Genomic DNA, 15303 nt, shown 5'->3' on the forward strand with positions numbered 1-15303 from the left:
CCTTCAATTTATGATTGATAATTTATATTCTAACATTTTTTAATTAATACTTATAAATATTTTTTTGTAAGTAACTGAAATTTATAATTAATAGTTAATACAATTAATAAAAACTGGAGTTTTTTATTATTTAATATATTTTATATTTTTACTATTTAATATATAGTACTGCCATATGATTTAATGTAGTTTTTTTATAGTTGATGATTTTTTCCTTGAAATAAAGAAATAATAAATGAGTAATGTAAAATAAAATTCAAAATTTAGTTTATAATTTTATTATTTAGTATAGTTAGCTAAATTAATCTTTATATTTAATTTATTTAATAAAAAATTATTACATAATTTAATTCAAAGGTTACATTATATTGGCATGTGTAAAGTTAAAAAATAAAAAGATTGACATGTTTCAAAAGTTACATTATTTTGAATGTTAAATAGAAATTTAATTTGTTTAACTTCATTGTTTAATGTATTTAATACTTATAGCTCAAGTGAACTTTACATATATATATAGATAGATAGATAGATTCATGTGGTGTGACATAATCTTGTGGAGTAGACTAAGACTCAAGTTTTTATATACAACTTAGGCTTAAAAGGAGAAAAAGAAATCCTGCTTAGTGGGTTCTGGTCCATTTGTTTCTGTATTAGCCCATTGGCTTGTATATTGATTTCCTAGTTTAGCTGATGCTTGAAGCCCATTGGCTTGTATATTGATTTCCTAGTTTAGCTGATGCTTGATTGTTTATATTTTCATCTCTTTGCAATTGACTTTGATAGTTTAAACCTTAATATTGGTTAGAGTGTGTCCTTGTAACACTCATGTCTTCTATAATTCACTGTTCTGCCATCAACGTGTCCCATGGTCTGCAAGCTGCTCAGTAGCCCCAATTTTATTTTGTAAATTTGCTTAAAGTTGTTAGCTTGTCGTATATTTGTTGTTTTGGATGCCAAATGTTGGTTTGGTTGTTGTATGTTATACTCCTCTTCCCTCCGTTCTAAAACTATTGTAATTTTAGTTTTTTCAAAAAGTTTAAGAGTTCATTAATTTTAAGTTATAATTTGACTAAAAAAAATCTTTATTTAATATGAGTTATATGAAAGAGAGAGAATGAAAATCATTAGTCAACTAATTTGTGAGAATTGTGATTGGTGGAAATAAGAGGTAGTACTTGGGAGATACAATATTAAATGAGGGCATCAATGTAAGAGAATGAGATGAAGTGCTTTGGATATGTAAAACAACAATGGTTTTGGAACAAAACAAAAAAGCTAAAACTACAATAGTTTTGGAACGGAGGGAGTATAAAGGAAGGTTTTTTTCAAGGCCGACTAAGGATAAAGCCACCCAAGTAGGGGCTTTAGGCTCACAAATTTTTTTTACTAAGTAAAAAACACTTCTGAATTTTTTTTACTAAGTATTTTTTTAGGTGAAATAACTCACTTTAAAATTTATTTTAGGTCACATTAAGTGTTGGGCCGCCCCTAGTTTAAGGATTGATATGAATTAATGGGCGTCTAACGTTTTACAAGTTTTTGTCTTCTTAATATTCACGCTAATTAAAATTAAGATATATGTATTTAGGTTATATTTGGCACGATAGATAGTTGAAAGCCTAACTTTTTTTGATATAAACATCTGGTACCCGGTCACCCTTTAGATGCTGTCATATTCAGGATTTAATCACAGTTAAGACTCATCATCCCTCTCCCAGAGTGTATTGTGTGGAGATTGAACCCAAGTGCTCTTACTACACATTCAGTCTGCGTTGTCAACTGAACTACATCTCTTGGGTTGTTGAAAACCTAACTAAAATAGTTAAAAATTTAATGCTTTGTATATTAGAAGAAAGTTAAAGAAGAAAGAGAAAGGGGGACCGAGACAAATAAGAGAAAGCATGCACCTTTGTTTGGTAGGGGGAGGGACGGGGAGAGGGGAGGATGGAATGGTGGACCTGGACCACACTCACTTTTTTGAGTCTTCTCGAAATGAGAAGAAAGTGGGAGAGACAAATTTATTTTTACCACTTTTCGATTTTATACTTCTATTATCATCATATTTATTTAGAAATATTTATATATTATATTACTGTTAAAATTCCATTTTAACACAATTAATTTTCTTTCTTTTCACTCTATATTCAACCAAACGAAGAGAGATAAGCCGTATCACTCTTTCTCTCCTATCTATATTCTATTTGTATCATATATACTAAACAACCTATAAATATACCATATTTCTCATATCTTTCTCTCTACTCATATTATCTCTTCTCTATCTTTCTCTTCTTTACAAACAACGTAAGACTCAAAGGTGAAAGTTGAAAAGTATACAAATTAATTTTTTCTTTCTCTTTCACCTCATTATTTCTCTTATCTTTTATATTTAATTCATTTTTCACGTCATTTTATCTACTCGTTTTCTCTTTCTCTCTCCTCTTTGATTAAAGAAAGTCTATACCGTTATGCTCTTATTCCAACCTTTCTCTAGCTTACTTTAAGTTTTAACTAGTTTCATCTTAAATGTATCAGCAAAATTAAAATAGATATGAATATTGATTCATTTTCATATTTTACTTGTTGTAGTGTTTGACTATTTGCCAGCTTTTGTTGGCTTAACTAGTGTACCAATTATTGAGAGGGGATGTATCTCAATTTTATCTAAAACAAAGAGAATGACAGAGAAAAGAGAAATTGAGTATACAGAAAGAAGTGAAATATAAAGTATTAAAGTAGATTTATATGCTATTTATTATGATAGAAAGATAAAAGATATAAAGAAAAAAGAAATATACATTTTGTCTTTAAAAGTCCTTGTATCCAACTTTAGTCAAATATGGTGGATTCTAACACACTTCTGATAGTTCAAAACAACCACAAAATGAGTTAAAGTAGAAAAACTAAAAAAGATGTCTTACCAAGTTTTAAAATCTTTACGGCAGTAAGATAACAAGTTCTTGCGGTTTCACACTGCCAAAAAAGTACAAAAATGTGGAGAAGAAAAAAAACCCATCACTCCTCAATTTGGAAACACCCCAGCCTACCATTTTTGCTCCCTCTATCTCTATTTTCCCACTTACCAAACAAGATATGTCTTATTTTATCTCTCTTTTCACTATCTATTTCCTAACAAACAAAATACTATCATCTTCTATTTTTCACTCTTATCCTCATCATTTTTTTTTACTCTCTTCTTTTTCAAGTTTTGATTCTTTAACGTTGTTTCTTCTCTTTCCTTATTTCTAAGCACTTACTCTTTCTATGTTTGTTTTTCTTCTATTACATCATTTATATTTTTTTTTTGCTCTTTTTTATGAAGTGTAGATGATATTCAAGTGTGTACATAAATTTATTGTTCTTTTCTTTGTCTTACTTGGTGAGGGTCAAAGAAACATCATTTGTAAGATAGATATGAATAAAGTTCCAAATCTTTAAAATTATCTTCACCTTTTTTTTAATACATTGAAAAATAAAATCATTTTCACCTTATGATAATAGAAAGAAAAAATGAGAAAAATGAGAAATATAAAGAATTGATTGATAGTAGAAATAAGATGAAGAGAGACATGTTTTTTTTGATTCATTACTTTTTTATTTTATTCATAGATGAAGAGAGACATAGAAACATAAATTAGTGAGAATAAAATTAAAGATAAAATAAATCATATACTAGTTCATATATAAAGAGGTGTGAAAGTGAGGGTTATCTGATTTTCCACTATCTGGTCTATGTAGGTCTTCACGCACAGTTAATTTTAATTTGTCCCACACGTGTGCAAAATGTGTCTTTTCGTGTTTCACATTGGACTGACAACCATTCAAAAAGTGAAATGTTAACATTACTTTTTGAAATCATAACAGTGACTAATTTGTAGAAAGCTGTTGACTCTATATTAATTTTCTAATTGCACCATATGCTAGCTATAGTCATTTCGTTAGCTTCTAGACACTTTTTCCATAGGCTGAGTCATGCATACTATATTCTGGAAAATCATTCCAAATTAACTAGGCTAGTGCACTGATTGACAGGTGCCTCTCAAGTCTCTCCAAATTGGTACTGTAACCTGATCTGTAGAGCATCCGTCATGGAGCTAATTGATTGAGTTAACATCATATGTATAATGTTAGAGATAAATAAAAGGCTTAGGTTTCTCTAGCTTCGTGGTCGATGGGGGCCAATTCTACTACAATTAGACCATGAGCAATGATTGTTAAAAATTTGTGTTGAGGATTGTTGAGATGTTGTAGTGGTTGTTGAAGAATGTTGAGAGTGATGTGGAGGAAAGAGGGAGGAGAGAAATGTAGGATTGCCAACAATGTTGAGGAACCTGCGGTGTGCCACGTGGCGCGAGGCCAGTGGCCACCGACAGGCGCGTGTCGTACACGCGCAGACGCGCCTTGTCTCAGGAGAGAGTGTTTTTTTTATCCATTGCCACGTGTCAGGATTTGATTGCTTCGTCGGATTTCTTTTTCCCTTATCTTTTGAATTCATTTATTTCATCAAAAAAAAAATTTCTGAAAAAAAAATTTATACCAAAATTAATGATTTTTTTTTTCTCTGTAAATAGAGACTTGGTTCGTTTGATTTGGACACAGAAAAAAACCAAGTTTTTTCACTCTCTTATTATCTCTCTCACCATCTTACTATCTTTCTATTAACCTTTGTTTTGAAATGGATCACAACAATCTCGCTTGTAGGACATAGATGATTTGAGGATGAACGAGATAAATATTTGCAACGTTGGACCGATTTTGAGCAATTTGGGGAAAGTGAATCTAGTACACCGCAACCATACTCGACCGAGATGTTACCCGCTTTTGCAAATCATGTGCGTGCTAGATCCGAGTTGCGTGATTCAAATGTTAATCACGAACTGCAAGCAGATCTAGTGAAGCACATCTGAGCAAAGTTTGAAATGTGTTAGGATTGAAGATGATTTGTATCGTACTAATTACGTTATTTGTGTGTTGTGTGCTTAGTTTGTTGTCTTGCATTTTAAGTTATTGTGTGATTAGTTCGTTGTCTTACATTTTATTTTAAGAAAATAAAATAAATTATGGTGTGCTTAGTTTGTTGTCTTACATTTTAAGTTAAGAAAATAAAATAAATTATAGTCTATATTTAAAAAAATTAAATTGTTAAGTGTTTATTGTTTTAATTTAATTTAAATCGATAATTGTAATTTTACGTAATCATAAAAAAAATTAAATAAAAATGTGAAATAAAAAAAGGGTGGGGTAGGGTGAGTGATGGGGTAGGGTGTTGAGAGTTAAGTAAAACTATTGGAGTGGGTAAAAGTTAAATGAGTGTTGAATTGGAAAGAGAAGATGATGTGGAGTGTTGGGAAGAGAAAAAGTGGGGTTAAGAAGGGGTAAACAAAACATTTTTCAACAAACCATTGCTCATGGTATTACAAGAATATATGTTTAATAATAATTTTATGAGTCTCCTAATAACTCAGCCTAGAGGAATTATCCTTTGAGGAACCATACCGATTTATTTTGAAATCAGTTGACACCTAAAAATATGTAATGACTACAAAACAGTTGAAGCGTCTCACCTGCAAGCATAGCAAACATGCCGCAAGAGATTTAGTCAAAGTGAGGGATCAAATAAGGGGATTGGATTTGACACACCATCCTTTAGAAATGTCACCCCACTTAAAACACCTTTCAGAACTTAATTTCTGAAATATTTCAGAACTTGAAATTCTGAAGTAATTTTCAAAAGTGAGGTGTTACATTGTATTTTGCACTACCAAGTATGTAAATCACAAATTAATTTCGGAATATAAAATTTCGAAATAATTCGGAATATAAAAATCCGAAAATAAGGGTGTGAAATCTAGTAGCTAGGGTGAGAAATCTAACCCCCCAAAACCCCCCATCAATGAAGCAGGACAAGAATCTTCTATCCTTAATTTTAAGATCCTGGTTACTGTTCACGGGTCAATTTTTTTTTTGGGTGCACTTATCTTTATATTGGGCTTGCATCTTTGTTAGCAGCAATGTGCATATCATACCTGTTACAACCCTGCAATGCCTACTGGAGAACACCGGTCATCCATCTCTAGCCTGCAGAGTGCAGAATAGCTCCTTCGTATATTCCTTCCATTCTGACGTCTTTCCCTTTGCTTTTGCTCTCAACTGCTGGTTTTCCCTTTCCTCATCCTACGCCTATAGCTTGGTTCAGTTTCAATTGCAGGCCTAAAGTTTCCGTCACAAGCACAGTTGTGACGTTTTTTGCTTGGCATCTTCTGTAGGATTCTCGAAGGAAGGGCACTCTGTATCCCTTCCAACTGCAATTTCGTGGTTGCTACTCTACTCGGTGGAACAATTTATTTTGAAGGCTCCCCTAACCTGTAAGCAACAATTTTCTCCTATAAATTTACCCATCTATTAAGTATGTTTGTATGCCTGTCGTTGTGCCCTGAATTGGAATTTGAGATTTCAGTTTTCAGATTAACTGAACTTTTCTTTAATAGATTTGAATCAATTAACAGGCTTCTTTTTCTTTCATAGGGTCTCTAATTTTGCTCCAATCAATCCCCTTCAAAGTTCATCCGCTCCGTTCTCCTGGCCGCCGTCCGTCGCCGCTCCGCTACCACCACTTCGTTCTTCTTCTCCTTGCAAGGTAAGCGTAACACTTTCGTCGACCACCACTTCGTTCTTCTTTTTCATTGGGTGTGATTGTGTATTTTTCTTAATTTTTCTTTTCTATATTTTGGGTTATTGGGTATTTATCTTTGGTGTTCGGTTGTACACTGGATTGGTTTCTTTGCAGTATTTGGTGATGTAGATTGTACAGTATGGTAAAATGAAAATTAAGGTATAGATTGATAAAATGGACAGCCAGCTTGGATAGGAAAAATGTGAAATCAAACTCAAATTTCTTCTGATGTATTTGACTTTTAGAAATTGTACAAACTTTACTCAAGGTGTTTTAGACTTTTAGCATACCTCCGTTTCTCAAGTCAATCTATAAATATTATGTATGATAACTAACACCAGAGGCTAACAGGTAGTTCTATATTATAATTAACACCTAGGATATGAAAATGGAAGAAGAAGAAGAATGAATTGCATACTATATGGAATACATATGTTATTTCTACTAATGTGTTTGACATGTAATTTATTAATATATCTGGTACTAATGTGGAAAAATTGTAGACATTAATAAAGTGTTACTTTTGTTTTCAATAGAGAAAATGAGGAGATCAAATAATTAAACCTTCATCAGTGAGATAAAAAAAATGAGCTGAGCTTGAATTGACAGTGGGAGAATGTGACTTTTTTTTTTTTTTATCTCAAATGGCTACATCATTGCAAGAGGTGGTGTATATGTGTTATTGATGTGGTTGTATCTCATTCATTCTGTTCATACAGCTTTGTAAGAAAATTTCAGTATCTCTTCAGCTCTATTGTTATGCCTCAAAGTCTTAAAATCTCAATTCAGATTAGGCCTCCTGTTGTCTACTATTAATAAAGTCTATTTTACTAGCCATTATTACTCTCCCCAACACTTGGCAGTAATTCTTCTTTAGGTAGAAAGAAAAGATTCCCCAATTTCCAATGACAGTTCTGCAATTGGTTCATGTCATTATTTCGTACATTTCACTTGGATGGTTGGATCAAGCACATGTTCTCCTTGATGTAATGCATCTAGATGGAGTTAAAACTGATTCAGCTTAACCAAGCTTGGTCCCCAGTACATACAATTTTATATTTCCCTATTATTTCTTTTCTTGTCTAGAAAACATGAATATGTATAATGCTTTGACGTCACCAGATATGGACAGGGATAACTTAGAAAGCAGGGAAGATTATGGAGAACACTATAAATCAGTGATGTGCCTTAGCATGTTAGTCCTTTGTGAATAAAGAAAAAAAAAGCGTATGAATAACTATTTTGATAATTGAGTTGGAGCACATTTCTCCAACAAACTATTTCCTTCTTCGTGTATGAAAAATCTTTGTGGGAGTCATATTTCTTCTGATCACATATCTGTGCAATTCATTCTGAACTGTGGTGGGGAGCATCTTTCTTGAAGTTTTTGTCTGACTTTCTTAGTGGGACTGTAACACATACTCTTATTTCACTCCATGCTTTTAACTGGATGTGGATGGTCAATGTGCTCTATGCTAGATATTGGGGCACTCATTCTAAGGATTATGAGAAGTAATGTGTTAAATTACAAGCTAGACCGATATTTCTAACAGGAACTGTCCCTCTTCAATGAAAAAGTCAGGAATTATTTTGGCAAAATTAATTAAGCATCTGAGGCAGAATCCATGCCCAATAGATACCAATGAAGTTTTGTCTGACTCACAAAGTTTTCCTTTTTTGTAGTTGATCGTGGTTGTCTTTGCGGTTCCCAAGTCTGACAAGTTCGTCACTTTCCGATTGAAGGTTGAGCCAAAGGTCGTAAGAAAGTTATATACACAATGATTTTAGTTGTTTATAGCTGTTTTAATCTTCCTCTTATTTGTTCTGTCATTCTGTTTTTGATGCAGCTATATTGGCCAGTGAATGAGCAATTTTGTGATTGGTGGAGAAAGAAGTTCGCCGATGGAAAAGTGGTGGTTAGGGACCCTAAAGGAAACTCTAAGTTAATTACGAGTGAAGAACTTGAATGGGAAGCATGTTTTCTATGATGGGATTCTGGTGTTTATTAATTACGACGGTATTGGACAAGCATGCCATTGCTGATCCTGTAAGTGGTTTAACATCCCCTGTTCAAACCATTTAATTATTACACACACCATGGAATAACAAGGGTCTCTCAGCTTAAGACTAAAACTGCTACTGAACAATTTGTTTCTTTTGGGTCAAATATGTTTTTAGTCCCTGTAAAATAGATGTGAATTGAATTTGTATGATTTGAATGATTATGATACAGCAAGGTTGGCTCTTCATGGCATCGAGGCGGACATGCCATTGGCTGAATCAGAAGATGATGATGATTTTCACATACTAACTCAGAAGGAGGAGTTTTTAACTCTTTATCCTAGGAAGGATCTGAAAGAGCTCAATGAGACTGAGGAGGTTGTTTTAACTTAATCACTCTTAGTTTGTAGTTGATTCTTTCCAATTAAATTGAAAGTTTATTATCAATTCATATCACTATTCACAGTTTATTACGAGTGCATTCTTTCATGTAGGATGGTTGTAGCACGAGTTACTGGCCTTGCTGAAGGGGAGAAGTGGTGGTACTCTGCATGCAGTTGCCACAAAGCAGTAACAATTGAGGATGAAACATTTTACTGTTCTGGTTGTCGCAAACCTGTATTGTCTGTAACTCTTAGGTGATGCAGTGTTCTGGTTTTTATGATTTCGTTTTAAAATCATCAAACGCAGTTGTTGAACTAATTGTTTTCTATTTACTCTAATATCAGGCTCAGACTAAAGGTAGAAGTTGAGGATGCCTTTGATTGTGGTACATTTGTCATTTTTGATACTGATTGCCAACTACTTCTTAACAAATCATGCAAAGAGTTGGTCATGATCTCAAAGGTTTAATGTGATATATGAAGCATTTTTTATTGGAAGAGCTGAACATTATTTGCTATAACTTGTGCTAATAAGTTCTGACTATATATTTTTTTTAGGCGAAGTCTCCATATGAATACTCAGCTGAGATTGAGACTATCATTGGTAGAGAACTCTTATTCAAAGTTGAGAAGTCAATTGGCCATGGTACCAAGTTTGATGATTCGTACAAGGTTAAGAAAATATGTTCTGAATTCGCTGTGATTGAGAGTTTCAAGGACAAGTCAAAGGTTCAAACCTCAAGCAAGGTATTCATTTCACTATCTTGCATGGTTATGTGCTGATTATGATTATGTTGATTAATATTACTCACTGTTTTGTTGTATTTGTTCTATGGGCTTAGATGATCACTAAGGGTAAATTTCCAAAATCCAGTGGTGGAACTGATGATACAATTGGTGACTATTCTGCAAAGTTGTCCGAAATAGGACCCAATGTTGTTTCACTTGATGAAATTTCCCCTGGAGAGGGATTTGTTGCATGCTCTTCAGTCCAAAGTGTTGGTAGTGATGTTAGTACTACAATGCCTGCTAAGAGAATGAAGCTGCATTCTGTCAAGCTGGAGAAGGAGTAGAAGTTGCCGCTTATTAAGTTAGTATAAGTTAGTATATGTTAGTAATTGAATTCCCATAAGTTAGTTTTTTGTAACCTACGTGTGCCTTTATTATTTACTAATGCGTAGAATTTTTATATAGATATATATGGGGTTTGTGACATCCTTTGTCTTGATAGATTTGGTTATGGTTTGTAAGATGAGTTGATCTATCACTGATTATCTCGACACTCTGTACCGCGACACATGAATTTGATACATGAATGATTATCATAAGTATTTTAATGAAAGAGATCATGCTCAGAGAGATATCTAAAGATTTTTAATTTCGCCGTTAGTAACGCTAAGTAAACATGGATTCTTTATTTACGAACGTATACGCAGTCAATTGCTATACGTTCTATTAGATCTTAACCTAAAAAAATTAGGTATAAAGACCCCGTGCATAGCACGGGTCACAATCCTAGTTAACTAAAGATTTGAACTTGGATAATATTAGAGGAAGCTGCACAAGTCTTAGGTCCACAAAGATGATATTTTGCATTAGAATGCCCCCACGTGCAGAAAATTATCTAATGGTCCACAGGTCCGGCCCAACACCAAATGACAAATAAAGCGAACTTTAAAGTGAGATCTAAATTATCATAATCAATTTGATTTAACATGTTTTTTTTTCAATTGATAATGAACTAATTTATTTAATCTTTGTTGAGACATGGTTGATCTAAGATAAGACTTTATTAATTTTAATTTTTGGGGCCTTTTTACTTAGTAAAAAAAATTTGGGGGCCGGTTTTACTTAGTAATTTTTTTGGCAATTTTTTTATGAGGCCTAAACCCCTTGTTTGGGTGACTTTACCCTTGGGTCAGCCTTTACTCCTTAAAAATAGGAAAAACGGTTACTGTTTGACATGCCGAAATAAGAAGCTCGACTTAACCATAGCTTATGGACTGAGCAGAGGAAGTAGCTTCCGATATTCCCACAAAATATAATTTGGGAAACATAAGTAGTGACGGGAGTTATTAACCGCAATAAATTAGCCGAGTTTGCCTAATAATATGACAAGGATTAAGTTGAATTTGTTGAATCATTTTTTCTTTCCTTTGATAACACTATGAGAAGGATTAAGTGGACATAAATATTATAATGAACCCCTAAATGTAGGGGAAATTGATGAGCACGCGCCACTACGTCAGAAATTACATACTAAAGCGCCTGTTTTAAAGCGTTTATTAGACAAAACGCTTTAATAATTACGCATGAATATGCTAAAGCGCTTTTCTTTCAAAGACGCTTTAAAATATCAGATTATTTACAACGCTCCATATGAGAGAGCGTGCTAATAATGATAGACAAAAAAATCACAATATATTTACAGCGTTTCTGTCCAAAACCGCTTTAAGAAAATTGTGTGTTTACCGCGCCTCACTCAATAAAACGCTTTAGAAGAACTTTAAGTTTTTTTTTTAAAAATAAAATTGGAATACACGTTCTCGCAAATCCTGCACCTCTCCTCCACTCTCCCTCATTTGCAGGTTGGTTCCTTGAGAAACCCCCAAATCTCCATTTCTTTTTCCAACAAGTCTTGCATCGAACATGAATCACATCTAAAACCAGCAGCAAAACACAAAGATTCAGAGGGGAAAGGGGAGGCGAACAGCAGCGATGAACGTGGCGGCGCGTGAGAGGAAAAGCAGTGGTGGATCGGAACCTCGCGAGGGAGAACGGTGGGTCGTGGCGGCGCGAGAGGAGCAGCGAGAGGACGCGGCGCAACAGATCCAACGACGTGTGTGGCGGTGGCTAGCAGAGGAGCGTGGTGGAGGCGATTTAGAAGGAAGGAAGGAGGAAGGGAGGTGGTGATGGTGGTGCAGCCATGGGAGAGAAAGGGAGTGGCCACTGGTTCGTCCTCCTCCAACGGCCCCAACCCTAACGCAGCAGCAGAGGAGTTAAGACCAGCTTGCTGGAAAAGGAACCGGTTGATTTTTGGCCTCTTATTCTTGATTTCCCTCATATTTGTTACCTCTGATTCACAACTTCTCTCTCGCAGGAAGCTCCTCACCGAAGCCACAATGTCTACTACCTCACGCAGGCTTCTCCCAATCCAATTCTACTACCTATTTGTAAGTCCAAAACTCCCTCTTTGATTTAGACACTTGTTCTTAGCAGAATTAATACCAATGACCTGATATACATGTTATGTGTGCTGCTGCAAGCTTAGTCTGCTCTTCATCCTTTTTTATAGCATAGTTCTGTAGCTGTTTGCCGGTTTAATTATGTAATTTGATGTTTAGCATCTTCGGAAAGTGTTGTGTGTGCCCAGTCATTGAATAGTGGAGTGTTGGCTGTGTTCTAGCTCCAATTGGTAATCAATTTTGCTGGTTTTTGGTAGAAGTAAAAAAGCAAAAAATTTGCAGCAATGGTTTTTTTTTAAGAGCAAAGAAATTGTATTGAAAGAGATGCACTACAGGTGCATCAACCCAAAACAAAATAGAAAATCAAAAGAAGAGAATATAAAGGAGAAACAAAAGAAAAGGCTACTGGACAACTTCAATTGTTAATCACTTACGACTATAGGCAAGACATTAGTCATTCCCAACTCAAGATATTGATGATTTATTAGCATGTGTTTACTTTCCAGGCACTGCAATATATCCCCCCCTGAGAAAGACACTTTCCAGTTCTGCAGCAAGCAAAGAAACAATCATGGCAGCTCCAACAGATTTTTTGGATCCAAGACAGCGCCCCCAATAATAAAGGTAGCTGAAAATCATTAAAAAAACCAGTATACCATTGGTAAACCAGTAAAGGCTTTGATACTGATATGAATGTTAATTCAAGTGGGGTTGGATGTTCTATCTTGGTGTGTTGATACCATGGTGATTCTATGTTATGATGGGATTGCATTAAAGCTTCAGATCTGTGCTCACGTGATATTTTTCTGCCTTTGATTTGTTTCCAAATTTAGTCTCACTAATTTCATCTTGCTTCTGTTATTTTGTTGGGCTGTGAGTTAGTCAATTTCAGTTGTGTACTATGTATATGGTGGGGATATATTGGTTTTAGTAGTCCATTAGAGTGGTGGGTACCTGATGCTGCTATAATTTCAGGGTGCTATACTGAGTAGTATACTCACTATCTCTCCTTTTATTTTGATATTTTTCTCCTCTTTTAAACGGGTTCAAGCACCTCTTGTGCTTGTATATAATAATTATTCTGGCTTATAAAAAAAAAATTAGACAATCGAAAGTCATAGTGTCTTGTGTGAATGCATTTTTTCTATATATTTATCTATTTCCAGTTATATGCTAATCTAATGTCAATACTCAACTTGTGGGAGTCAATCTATACACTTCATATCTTTTTTATTTCTCTTTTTCATTCAAGCTATGTTCTCATTTTATTTTCATTCAGATCTAATATCTATGCAGGGTGTTTCTATTTACCCATCTTTCATTGAGCTTTTTATGTCTTACCTTAATTGAGGTGATCTTCTGAATTTTGAATTAGTTAGGATTATCTGATTTCATTTTGGAGTTGTAAACATCAACGTACATCTTTGTTGAACAGGCAGATGCCCTCGTTTGCCTGTTGTTGCGGCTATAAAAATGGACGTTCTTTTGATATTCATCTTGTATGCTTTATGAATTGTTATGTATTGATTGTAAATCTTCCATTGCGGTGTTCTTGTAGATCCCATGATCAGCAATCTAATGTGGATGCCCTTTCGAGTTAGCAACAAGCAACTTTGGGCGAAATGTAGACAGAATGGAGTATAATGATATAGAAGTTTCATTTTCTTCCTCAGCACCTTATGCTTCAGAGTCAAATTCTGGATTGAGATTTTAGTTGCATAAAGGTTAGAAAAATTTGTAGAGCCCTTTTTTTCCCTTCCTTTTTCAATGCTTAATGTTATCTTGAATTCTATCTTGCAATTATTGTATTTTATTTTAGACTTTATCCCAAGGCTAAGGCAACAATTCAGAGTTGGTGTTTTGAGAAACGAAAATTTCATAGTGGAATATATAGTATGTAGGTTTTAGCAAGCACATAAAATCTAAGATTGTGTCAACTTTGAGCAATTACTTATGTTCTTTTTCAATAGATAATTCCTATGTTAGCTAGAATGTTGCAATTTTCATTGCTTTATTTTAATGGTAACAGGGGGGCACATTGGGAAGTCTTGTTGGGGTGTTTTTCTTTGTATTGTATTGGTGAAGCAAGTAAATTTGTGGTGGTAGTGATTCTAGTTGAAGGAAATAGAACTTCCTGGGCTCTTGAGTCCCAAGAATATGTCTTCAGACTGCCCATAAATATATATATATGTTTAACAAGTGCTACAACGCTTCTATATAGGAATGTTTTAGTATGCACTTATATTAAAACGCTTTTTGATGGAAATGTTGTAGTAAACACCTATATTAAAGCGTTTCATAATTGAAGTGGTTAGTAAAAGGACTCATTAAAGCGCTTCTTTCTAAAATTCGCTTTAGCATATGCACTTACTAAACCGCTTCTTTTACAAAAGCGTTGTAGAACATGCCATGTTCTACAACGCTTTCTAAAAAAGCGCTTGACTGTATACAACGGTACGTTCTACAGCGGTTCTTAAGCGTTGTAAAATTGAAAAAATAAGCGCTGTAAAATGCAATTTCTGGCGTAGTGACGTTGAAGAAAGACATCTAAACTACTAGGTCAGCCCCCAATAAGCGAACAATAAATGAAAGAAATGACATCCTAGCCCTGTTCCTAATGAAATGAAATAGAAATTAATATAAATGGAAAAATATATGTGCTACTAATTTATCACCCTCCGATTAGCGTACTAAATAATTAGGTGCTGACCAATGAGTTTCATTTTATTAATAAGAGTTGAGAATCAAATTCCAACTACTTACTTAAGAGATGGAGTGTTCAATCACTACTCGAACTTACTTAGGCCCTGTTTGTATTTCCGATCAGTTCAATTGAACATAAAAGTGATAACTCTTCCCCTTTCACGTTTGCTCTCTTTTGGAATGCGCATTCCCGATTTTTCATGTGCCAAACTGAGTTGCAAACAAAAAAATAAACAAGCAATTAGTGTGTGTTTGGTTTTCAGTTCACACACGTTTTAAGACAGTTCAATTGAAAAACACAGATTTCAATGTGCGAATGTGAAAATAACTCTTAGATTCCGTTGGGTTGAAAGTGCTT

At 34.2% G+C, this 15303-nt stretch overlaps 1 long non-coding RNA gene across 2 annotated transcripts; it reads left to right on the forward strand.

Annotated features, from left to right (window-relative positions):
* Window positions 1–11602: 11602 nt before the first annotated feature.
* Window positions 11603–14411, forward strand: LOC130710114 (uncharacterized). Of its 2 annotated transcripts, XR_009010296.1 has the most exons (4): window positions 11603–12085; window positions 12158–12230; window positions 12749–12866; window positions 13801–14411. It is a non-coding gene; the product is annotated as an uncharacterized LOC130710114 (long non-coding RNA). The 2 variants fall into 2 exon arrangements; XR_009010297.1 differs by having other exon boundaries at window positions 11603–12230.
* Window positions 14412–15303: the final 892 nt, after the last annotated feature.

This window comes from Lotus japonicus, chromosome 4 (assembly GCF_012489685.1).
Source record: "Lotus japonicus ecotype B-129 chromosome 4, LjGifu_v1.2".
Lineage (NCBI taxonomy): Eukaryota > Viridiplantae > Streptophyta > Magnoliopsida > Fabales > Fabaceae > Lotus > Lotus japonicus.